The sequence below is a fragment of the Pteropus medius genome, unplaced genomic scaffold, assembly GCF_902729225.1.
Source record: "Pteropus medius unplaced genomic scaffold, Ma_sr-lr_union100, whole genome shotgun sequence".
NCBI classification, from domain to species: Eukaryota; Metazoa; Chordata; class Mammalia; order Chiroptera; family Pteropodidae; genus Pteropus; species Pteropus medius.
This window is the reverse complement of record NW_024354500.1, coordinates 952,644-965,013: the sequence shown is the minus strand read 5'-3', so window position 1 is coordinate 965,013 and position 12,370 is coordinate 952,644.

Genomic DNA, 12,370 nt, shown 5'->3' with positions numbered 1-12,370 from the left:
AAAGTTATGAGCAATGAAATAGTTAACAAGGCAAGTCAAGAATTCATCAGATGATTTACATTCAGACATAAATAAGCCCAGGTGCAGTGTAGATATCTGATAAACATCTGTTGAATTAATGAGTGAATGGATGAAAAAAGTGTGTAAGCCATGTGCTCTTCCTTAGTTCACTTCACTTGTGTGCAAATGAAACACCATGAAGGGTGAATCTGGAGAAATTAGAGCAATACATTCATCTTCATCTTTTCTGCAAGCATATCATAAGAAAAACTATCAAATGTCTTGAAGAAATTAGGATCCTTTGTATAGGTAAAATTCTTGATTTATTAGTCAAAAAACACCAAAATCAAACCTGGTAATCAAAAATTTATCAGAAATAAATTTATTATAAACTAAATTAGATTAAAATGTGTTTTATTCATTAGGCATTTCAAAACCACTCCAAGTGAGCCAGATGCTGAGTCCTGCCTCAGAATCATAGTCCAAACCTTTACTTAGAGGTCATTTGATAAACAAGATGCAACTCTACTCCCATTTCCCACCCCCTAAAGTTCACTCCTACCAATAGAAACTCATACTTCCCCAACTTCATGAAAAATTACCAACTTTTCCCACTTTAGGATATGCCTAGTCTCCAGCCTCATTAAAGACAATTTTTAGTGTGGTACTCGGAAGTGACCCTGAGAATTGATGATAAAGAGATTGAAAGTAATGGAGGAAGAGGTGGTTGTAGTCAGAGTGCTGAGATCAAAGGTCCAGAGGTGGAGTAGTTTCTAAAAAAGGAGCAGTGGGGAGACATGAATAACTGAATTAATGAGGAAATGATGAAATAAAGTCTAGCATTCCAGCACGTCCACACAGCACTGAGGTGCCAGGATAATGTCAGAATTGGAGTGGATGAAAGAGAATCAGGCTCCCAAGCCACCAGTGAAGGAAGAGTCATGACCAGGAGGTTTGTTGATGTTATTAACTAGGAGATAGCAAAGACTACTCAGAGGGCAGGCATAAAGCCTTAAAGAATCAGATAGTTTTGGCCCAAGGGTAGAGGCATAATAACCTGGAAGCAACACTGGAAAATGAGGAGGACACAGATTTTACCTCCCAACTTGACAATGAATGTAGAAAGATGGGTCCCCTCTGGTAGACAGGAAGCATGGCCCTCTGGGGAGAGCCAGTTTGTGGTAGTAGACAGGTGGCCAAAGGGTAGTTATGAAGCTATCAGGATATGGGGCAGGGTGGGATTACCTGACTTTAGTTTCCCACAGACTGAGTTTAGCAAACCCTGATGCTTGAAAGGCCTCTCTGGAAAGAATCAATGGTGCCCTGGATTAATTTGAGTCCCAAAGGGATCCTAGCCCAGATGGACCAACAGTTGGGTTAATTAGTGTCTTAGACCTCACCATTTTCTGCAAACAGCAGTAGTTTCTGATGAATGAGAAGCCTGTCTTGAAGGAATCTAGAAGACACAGAATGCAGAGACTTAGTGATCCCAGGTTACGCCACCAATAAATGGCAGAGCGGAGGCTGGGACCTCAGTCTTATGACTAAATCCAGTGCTTTTCCTCTTATACCACACTGTCTCTTTCTCATTGTGTCCTTTCTTCTACCTGCCCTGATTTTCCCTCACCCAGAGAAACCATCTGTCTTCCTTATGCTTTTTGCCATTCTATGGCCTACTCTCCTGCTTCTGGTAACTTGTTATTTCTTCTTATTATTCCATTTTAGGAAAGAGGGGTCAAAAAATTATGAAAGCCCATATCCAGTTGTAAGACAGTTCATTTATCTTAGAGATTTCATATTCAAAAGTAATTTCAGAAAAGTAAGCTAAAAGTATACAAAATTAGATGGCTAACATTATCATTGAAAACAGTAAATTTTTTCCCTACTTTTTTTTTTTTTAACAACCTCTGAAAAACGAAGACTTGCACAAATGCACATAGGTGGAGAAAAGGAACCCTGAATGAAGGGCTGACAAGGCTACTGGAAAGCAGGCTCCCAGGAATCCTTTCTAAAGGACTTCTGCCTTTGATGAGGCCTACATGCCTGTCCCTGTGTGGGCAAAGGATGGGGACAGAGGTCCCTTTTATGAGCCACCTCTCAATGTGAAGGTCATATGCAAGAGTTAATCTGATCAAAATGAAGAATGGAGACAAGTAATAGAGTGGCATATCTCATGCTATACCTAAGAGGGAACCATGGCAGGAAAGAAAAAATGTGTATTTCCCAGCTCCCCACCTCCCATAAAAAAATTCAAATTTCGTAACTGCTAAACAAGATTGATTTCATTTGAAATTGAGACTCACAACTAGCTTTCTTTATATGTATGTTTTTTAAAAAATACCAGCACCCTTTAAAAGGCATTTTTTTTTTTGCTTTTTAAATAAAAAATAAAAATAAAAATAGAAGTCAGAGCACAAATTATAAAAAGCTGGCACCTATGTAGAAAAATAAAATAACCACATACAGATGGCATGATTTATCTTTTTTCAGAGCTAAAAGTCATAGCTACTTAACTCTCATGTAAAAATTCCATATTAAAATAGTAAAGAAAATAGCTTTATGTGGGTTTTACTGCCATAGATGTTCAAAAGCAATTTTCAATTTTTCATAACTACATTTTTAATACATATATTTCCCCAAATTACCCAGGAGAGCTTTCCATACTGTGCACTAGACATGTACAGAGTTTAAAGGCAAAGTTCACACATTTTGAATCAAGAGTTGGTTGTGGCGGGAGGAGAAGGCGGGCTTTTGAAATTGCTTTTATAGAAAAAAAAAATAAGTAAATAAATAAGCGCAGTTTTAAAAACTTTCCTTGACCGTGTCCTTTCTTCACCTGCCTGCCCACAGCCTTCCACTAAACTTGAGTTCAGGCCAGTCATAGCAGCCTCAACATGATTCTTAGCAAAAGGAAGAGTTTTTAAAAAAAAAGCTGAAAGAGATTGAGGCCCATTCTATACCATGAGCTTGAAGAATTCAGTCAATCTTTTGGCATTCCTGGTTATCTCTAAGGGTTAATTCTTCACTAAACAGAAGGGAAAGTACAGCCTTTTTTAAAAACAAATTTTTTTAAGTGTTCTACTGCTTTTTTTTCTCTTGCTTCCCATTCTCTGGTTCTACTTTGCAAATCAGCAAGAGAAGAGTTTTTCCTCCAGAAATCACAGTATCAATCATACACAGTAGGAAAGTTGAGCAAGAGAGAGTTATCAATGGCCCAGCAGGCCAGAATCTACACACATACATGCATACAAGCACATACATGCAAAAGATTCCAAAGTACTCATTGTCTTAGTCAGGTCGGGCTGCCACAACACGATTCCATAGACTTGGTGGCTTAAACAACAGGCATTTATTTCTAACAGTAAAAATTCTACAGGCTGGGTAGTCCAAAATCAGGTGTTACCATGGTCAGGTTCTGGTGAGGCCTTCTTCCTGGCTTGTAGACAGTGCTTGCTTGCTGTAGTTTCACATGTGGGAGCAAGAGGGAGAGGGAGAGGAAGAGAGAGAGGGAAATTGAGAGCGAGAGCAAGATAGATATCTAGTCTCTTTCTTTTTATCTATAGAGAAACTAATCCCAAAATGAGGGCTTCACCCTCATGATCTCATCTAAATAAACCTAATTACCTCCTAAAGGCCCCACATTAGGTGTTAGGGCTTCGACATAAGAATTTTGAAGGGAAACAAACATTTAGTTCATAACACTCATCATGATTAATACAGGGAAAAAAAATCCCAGTATTTTCAGATGTTTGAAGCTTAAATGAACAATCTGAGTGACACAATTGCTGTGAATGAATATTCTATTCATTTTGCTAAGGCATCTTTCAGTACTAAAATGAATAGTCAGTCTAGCCTAGAGCTGTGCCAGCCGGTGGATTTAGCAAGTTTGCCAAAGAATTGCCCAGCACACCAGCTACTGTAGGTAGTAGTCCCGAGGCGCCACCATAAATGAATGTACCCTAGTCCCAGAACTGATTAGACTGACTGGCTGAGAGATGAGTATTGCCTAATACATTATGATTTTGATTATACTTTTACAAATTTACAACACAGATTATTTAAAAAGAATGCAAAAGATAGAATTTAAAAAGAGTTATTTATGAATACTGGGTTATAAGAGTGTGGATATTTCTTATATTTTTTCATAACTTTCATTTCAAAAGTATCGAGGGAGAAAATGGCATGTGCCATGTTTGCTGTGTGTGCTCTCTAGAAGCTAGAATGATGAGAGTTGGTGTGTTTAGGATACGTGGTGGGGGAGGGAGGTAAATTCCAGATTATATCAGTAACATTTGTTTTAGACTCTCGGTCTTTTATATGGTATTTCCCTGCTTACCTTTTGAGATTTAGATGACTGTTAGGAGCATTAAATATTAAAATGAGCTTTTTAAGCACATGTGAGACAGAGACAGCAACCCTTTATATTTTATGTAGAATGTGTACAACACATTCAGATTATCTATTATAATATCTACACATACAATTTGGTTATAAACATATGCAATATGACTAGTTGGGAGAATGATCACTCATGTAGAATCTTACTCTTCTTTCTTTGTGGGTGAATGGAAAAGGGAGAGGGGAGAACAAGCTTTCTCAACCCTCACAGGGAGGGGCCCCTCGCTGTTCTTGAAGGAAAATGGTCTCTGCTTTGGCCTTGGCCCAGGCTCTGCTAGAACCCAGCTCTTCAGAAACTTCTTTCTATTTTCCCTGGTGTGTAATAGGTTCTGGGGGTGGAGTTGGGATAGGACAAAGTCAAGGCATTTTTAGGCACAGATGATCCTTCGTCATGGATGCTAGTAGAAAGAAAGATGAAGAGATGAAAGAAGAACTTTCTCTGTCTCTTTTCATCAGCAAATGAAGATAAGAAAAGCATGGCGAGCTGAGACAGGAGCAGAGGACTTACAGCACATGACACTGACCTATAGGAGTAATTCACTGAATATCTTTAAAATGCATATTAGCAATTACATTTTCAAAAACTCTGCAAGATTGATACTAATTTCCCCATTTTATAGACAAGAAAGCTGAGGCCAAGGCAAGTCGATATAGATGGGGTCAAATTTAGAATTTGGACCTGTCCAGTTCCAAACGAGTCCCCATTCATTCCCCTCTACCCTGCTACAAATTCCCCTTAAAATAGAAGAGTGGGCAGGAGTTAAGCCCTACAGTTAAGCTTTCTAGATTAAACTGGTCTCAGTCTTTTTGGGTGATGCCTAGGATCTGATTCTGATCTGAAATTTAGGCAGAAACCACTGAATATGTTAAAGGAGAACAGTGATGCAACCGAAGGTCCTTCAAAGAGAACCTCAGAGGTGATGCTTAAGAGGATAAAGGGAACACTACCAGAGCAGGGTGAGACAATGTAGATCAGGTAACATGAGCCCAAGACCTGCCTGTGCTTGAAAGGTCTGAACGCAAACATAGCCTGACTGGTGTTGGGTTGGGCAAGTGATCGATTCAAAGTGGTACTTCAAATATTATACCAAAGATTTAAGAAAACAAATGATACGGAAGCATTTTTCTGTTGTTTAAGGAAAGTAATTACATATATCACAGTTTCCAAGAAAAAAATGAGCAAATGTGCCTTATCTGTTTCATTTAAGTGAAAAAACATCTGTGTGTTTGCATCCTAAAAAATGGTAGCTGTATCGATGATCCCACAGCCATAGCTTGTCAAGATCTTCTTTTCTTTTGGATTTAGTAATTTATGATGTTACCCAAGATAAACATAAAAGTTACCAATATATGAGCCACAGTCCCAAATCAGGAATCAAAATTTGCAAATGCCATCATGGGTGAGGGAGGTAACTGAAAACCTAACTGAGTGAGCTAGTCTTGGTGTGGACACTAAGTAGTACTGGGAACTTTGGCAAACAAGAGAGTGTAGAAGAGGCAGGAACTACTAAGCTAAAGCCAACAGCTGTCCAAGGGAAAAGATGACCTAAAATTGCTAGACTTTCTAATTTTGGAAATGGAATAAAAAGCTGGAAATTTACACTTTTATGTGCAGTTTTCTGATCTTAAACACTGTGTAAACAAATGAAATATGTCTGACCTAAAGAAAAAGAAGGTAGCGACCTTGTCTTAGAAACAGACTATGTCTGAAAAACAAGATGTGTAAGGGTATTTTGGGGCAAAGGGTGACATGATGAGGTTAGAGCTATGAAAAGACAACCTAGGAAGTGACAATAGGTTTGTCACAGATATCAGCACAGCATTGTCGAGCTTGAATTTTAAAGAAAATGGAATCTAGGCTGCAGAAAATATGTATTTCTTACTGCTAAAATTGTGTTGATAAGACTTTTTTATTGACTGGTTGGGGTGGAAAGCTTTGAAAACTTCAGATTTTGAAGTGAGATGAAATGAGAGCAATGACTCCAGGCCAGGAAATGAAAAGATCCATTTTGGTCTACGGGTCTTTTGAGAAATATCTATGCAAACACTGTGTCTATCTGTCATAAAAGGGTTGTGTAATTAACATATGTAAAACACCACCATCGTCCTGCTGGAAGCTAACTCCCCTCCCTAGAAACCCAGCCTCTATTTATTTACAACAAAATAAAGTGGACCCTTCTGGAAAGAAACACGACTCCGTGGCGGCCCGAACACTGTCGCAGCGATGCTTTAAATCTTTTATATCTCCCATACCTCCGGGGGCTGGTGCTGGATGGTATTGAGCCAGGGCCCATAAATAATTTATGCTAAGTAGCAATTTAGTTGTTTGGCTTGAGGTAAAGAAATCCAAGAAATTCATAAATAAAGTTCCTATTTTTGCTTGTGTTCCAAAGTTAATTTATGTTACTCTACAATTAACTAACATAAAGGTGAAAAAATATGACAGGCCTAAGGTACAAACTCATGCTCATAAATCTGCTCTATCTTAACTAGTGGTGTTTTAATGATAGTCACCTACCTAGTTCCTTCTGTCTCATGTTACTGAACAGAAACTTTTCTTTGATCTGATTCCCTACTGCCTTGGCAATCTGTAAAAGTATAACAATTATTCTGAATGGACCCCTGGGTGGGTAGAGGAAGAAAGGGAGATGGGTTTGGGATAGCTACAAATGGAGTTTCTAATGCATCTGAAATATTTTTATTTCTTTATAAAAATATCTGAAACATATATGACAAATGCAAATGGTTATTTATTCAAAGGAGAGAATTAGAGAATCTGAAAACTGACAGAAAGTCAGCCAGCTACTGCTGCCCTAGTAGAGGTGAATGTGCTGGGTGGCAAGAGGAGCTGAGAGCCTGGAAACTCAGAAATTCTGGAGGATGCAAAGAGGAAAAAGCACTTGTGGTGACATGAGTCGTGTGACCCTCAATCGGGCACAGAGTCTAGGAAGGCCCTAGATTCCCACAGTAAAACATGAGCATCCAGAGCCCATGGCTCTGTTCTCAGTCAACAGTGCTGAATACCTTCTTTTCAGGCTCTCACTGTCAACTTCAGCCTTCAATTCTCTGCTCTTTAGTTGCTCTCCAAGTTCTGTCTGACATAGCTGATATTTGAGATGGTTTCTCTGTGACACGTGACCTATTTTACCCTGAAGATCTTCTAAACTTTATTCATCTAGTAAGACTAGAGAAAGCTACATACTTAGATCCCATTTATTATTTGTTTATTCAAATATATTTATTAGATGCCTACCGTGTGCCAAGAAGAAATATGGTAGGCGATGTGGACCTATGATAAATAAACATAATCTCTGTACTTAATGAGTTTATGGACTAGAGAGAAAGAAACAGGCATAAACCAAAAGCTTCAATAGAGTACAATAAGTGCTCTGATAAGGTGTGCACAAGGTGCCAAGAAAGCAGTGAGAAGCAACATGTAGACCAATGTGGGAGAAGTGGGGGTGAAAGAAGAGGAAGGGAAACTTGAGTAAGCCTTTTTAAAAATTTTTTGTTATTTTTTCAATTACAGCTGACATACAATTTTATGTTACTTTCAGGTATACAACATAGTGATTAGACATTTATATAACTTACAAAGTCCAGTACCCATCTGACACCATACATAGTTATTACAATATTACTGACTATATTCCCTATGCTGTACTTTACATCTCTATTACTATTTTTAACTACAGATTTGTACTTCTTAATCCCTTCACCTTTTTTACCCATCTCCTCAAACTCCCTCCCATCTGGCAACCATCCATTTGGTCTCTGAGGTACATATATACAATGGAATATTGCTGAACTATTAAAAAAAAATGAAATCTCGAGTGAGTTTTATAGAGTGAATATTTAGCCAGAAGGATGAGCTGAGGGTGCGTTCAAAGGCCTGGTGGAGGGAATGAGCCCGACTCATTGAGAGACAGTGTCTAATGCGATTGTACATAGATTATGTCCAGTGAGGTAGCAGGAAATGAGGTTAGAGAGGAAAGCATGAGAATACCCAGGATCATATGCAGGTTAGATTTCATATCAAAGGTAATGGGAGCTATGAAAGGATTTTTTAAGCAAAAGAATGAGATAAATAGATTTGTGGGAATGAAACATTATTCTGGTAGAATAAATTACTCTCTTAAGTTTCAGGGCTGGAACTATTTTACCTCCTTGTAGCAGAGTGTTCTTCCTTCCTTTGAACAATGGAAGATGTGCAAATGCTTTTTCCTTTTTGCACTGGTTACTAACAACCTAGAATCAAGTTGTTTGGTCAATTGCCTCAGCTTTCTTCAGAGTCAGATTAGCTTCAAGTTTTGTTTTTCTTCTTCCTTTTTATGTATTTGACCTAATCTCTTGACACATTATTTTTTTAATCTTATTGTGACTGTGCTGTAATATTGACTCCTAAAATTTAATAGATCAATAAATCATTTTTAAATTTATACACACAGGTACCTTTAAGTTTTATATAATGGTATGAACTCCCTTCTGAAACATTATTAAAATCACAGAACAGGAATAAACACTAAACACATTGGTTGCAAAGGTAATAGGAAAGGAAGCAACAGAGAACTAGATGTCAACAAACTTTGGAAGACGGAAAGCAGAGGGAAAAATGGAAAGTAACATAGCTGAATGGGGGAAGTCAAACCTTGAGCTAAAGAAGGAAATGTCTATGAGAAGCATGAAGAATTTTTTTCCCCATTTAACCCAGAAAATCTGAAGAGTTAGAGGTACCAGATGCTGAGGAAAAGGGGATAGAAACTTGTGTGAAGAACATGTAGACCTTGGGGATTCTTGAGCAGCCAGACTCCTCTCTTACTCTACAAGAGCCTGGAAGTACAATATCTATAGAAATTGCACCTCAGATGGTCTGGATTCAGAAATACCAAGTATAGTGGAAGGCAGGGGTAAAACATCATAGGATAAACTAAAGGAGTATATGAAAGTATGCATCCCAAAAGGCAAAGTCCCAGCCCCGATCCTTTCCGTTATTCTGTCATTAGCTAGGTATATATAACTGTCTAGTCAGGGATTAAAATGATTTCCTTTGGAGAAACTAAGACCCTGGGAAAGATACTTATCTTTAAGTCCTACAGATACTTATGTTTAGGGTTTCCACATGATACTTACCAACTGATCATGCTAAATTAAAGAAAACAAGCTCACTTTTATAACTAGAGTCTCTTATTAGCTTATTAGCCATGGTTTTAAATATTTAAGAAAGCCAAGGATCGACAAACGTTTGAAAAAGATTCTAAAATTAAAGGACTAAAATATAGAAATAGAAAAGAAGAATCAGAGACCATACAGGGAGAAGAAAGAACACTTTAAAATCAATAATTAATAAATAAAAAATATGCATTTATGAACTAAGAACAGCATATCATTTTTATAAGAAAAATCAAAGAATATGAATGTAATCTTGAACATTAAATATATGGAAGAAATTTGAAATTCAGTTGAATGAACAAAAAATAATGTCAAAAAAATCCTGCAGAGAGCGAGATAAAACACAAACAAACATATTTAAAAAAAACTGCAATTGAAGAGAGAAGATAAAGAAAAAATTAGACAATCAACTCAGGAAGTTCAAAGTTGGGAACTAGGAGTTCCAGAAAGAGAGAAAAGATGAAATGGAGGAAAAATACAATGAAGTCTCCCCAAATGGAAAGACATAGACATCATGATAAAGGAGTCCACGAAGTATCCAATTCTTTGAATCACAGAGAACCCACACCATGGCACATCATCACATAATTTCAACAGAATGAGAATAAAAGGAAGATCCTAAAATCTTCTGATGAGAAAGGACTGGTCATTTATGAAGGATCAGTCATCTGACTGACATCTGACTTTTAGTTTCACCATTGGAGGCTAGAAGATATTGGAACCTTACCCTCGGAATTCCAAACTAATTATTTTTATTCTAGAATTTTATGTCCGATCAAACTACTAAACAAATATGAGGGCAAACTAAAGGAAATTTCAACCATGCAGGCTCTCAAAAACTTTACTCTTTCTCAAGAAGTCACTGAAGTAAGTACTCTCTACAATTTAAGAGAACCCCAAGAAAGGTTGATACGAAAGCTGGGGAAAGAGGTTATAACACAGGAGAACAATGAAGAAAATTTTCAGAGAACAGATAGCCCAGCTTGGAGCAAGAAGTTGGAGGACTGAGGAATAGAGGCCTCCGGTTAAAAAGCAAATAAATAATTAAATAAACAAGTAAATAAGACAGAGGAAAAGAGAGAGATGTAATTGATAGATATTGCTAGCCATTTGATTAATTGATTAGAACACTGGGGAATATAGAAATAGGTATATAGAAAATTAAAGTGAGACAAACTTAAAAATTACATAGTAATAGTATGATAGAGGTGACAAGTGCTGTGAGAGATAAAGAAAAACTAGAGCAGAGTAAGGAAGATGGGGGAACTAGGACAGGAGAGTAGAAAGGTCAAATTTTAGTTTTAAACAAGGCAGTAGTGGAAGGCCTCTTATCAGGTGATATTTGAGCAATAAATTGAAGAATGAGCCTTGCAGATCTCTAGGGGAAGAGTGTTAGAGCCAGAGAGAACAGCTAATGCAAAGGCCCTAAAGTGAGAGCCCCCCAAGTGCATTTGAGAAACCAGTAAACAAGAAGAAAGCCAGCATTTCTGAAACAGAGGCAGGGGAGCAAAAAGTGGGGTGTGCTAAGTTCAAGGAGCTAGTGGTGGGCCAGATACTCATGGTTTAGTAAGCCATATAAAGGTTTTACTCTGAGTTTTATGGTTTTAGCCAAGGAGTGGCATGGTCTAACATTCTAAAAGGATTATTTTGGCTACGATGGTGAGATCTGAGTGTAGGTGGACAAAGATAAAAGCAGGGAGACCAATTAGAAAGCTATTGAAATAATGTAGGTAAGAGATTTTTATGAAGTAGTTGTGCTTTTTCCTAGGTATAAGGAGGAAAATTCTGTGAAAAACTTTAAATCTGTCATCTAAACCCAGAAGAATATTTGATTTTTTTTAAATAAGGTGCACATGTTCCTTTGCTAAAAATATAAAATAATATTAATTTTCTAAAAGACAAATGAAAAAGAACCTTAACGTGAAGCTTGTTTTATGTTAGAAGCCATCCAGTGAGATAAGTTAGATAATTCAAGTCAGCCCTACACCAAATCTCAAAGACAGCATGAAGTTAAATTTAATGTCTCAAAGTACATAATCGTTCACTAGGGACAAAGAATATTGGAAGAAATTTTCTTCTTTTTCTTTTCTTTTACTATTAATGGGAATCTTCCCTATATGATATTATTATCTTCAATTAAGTGTCAGCTATCGGCTCTCCAGACTAAAGTCTTTTTCAGTTCTTGGGTAAATGCCATTGGAGGTTAAAGGAATTTTCTTACAACAAGTTTGACCATAATGCATAGAATTTCCTGTATACTTATCATTATTTGATGAACTATTGCTAGTTTGGTTGGCTTGAAAGACAATTTGACATAGGAATTTATGTACTATCTTCCCTACTAAGACCACTTACTTTCTTTTATCTTGTGCTCATCAAGGGATCCCATGACATAGAGTTGGCTTCCTATATAACTTCCTATGCCAGCTAAAAGAAACCCATGGTTCACAGAAAGATAAGAAGCCTGCCAATTTCACACCTTCACATAGCTCATTGGAACCAACCAAGGGTTTATCCTCCCCAGGCGAGCAGGGAGCCACCAGGGTAGATAGAAATCTTGACAGATTCCAGTTGACCAATCCCCTCTCAACTAATACACACCTGTTTTGCCTGCAAAGTTGAGTCGACTTACCTTCAAAGACAAATATATAGTTTTATTTCCACTGTTCTTTTCCACTTCTATCCCAGAGTCATAACTTAATCCTACCTATTGATATCTAAAGGAGTGAGTGAAAGAATTATTCTGCCATATCCACTCCCACAGCACATAAACCATTGTGGAAGGAAGGAAGGAAGGAAGGAA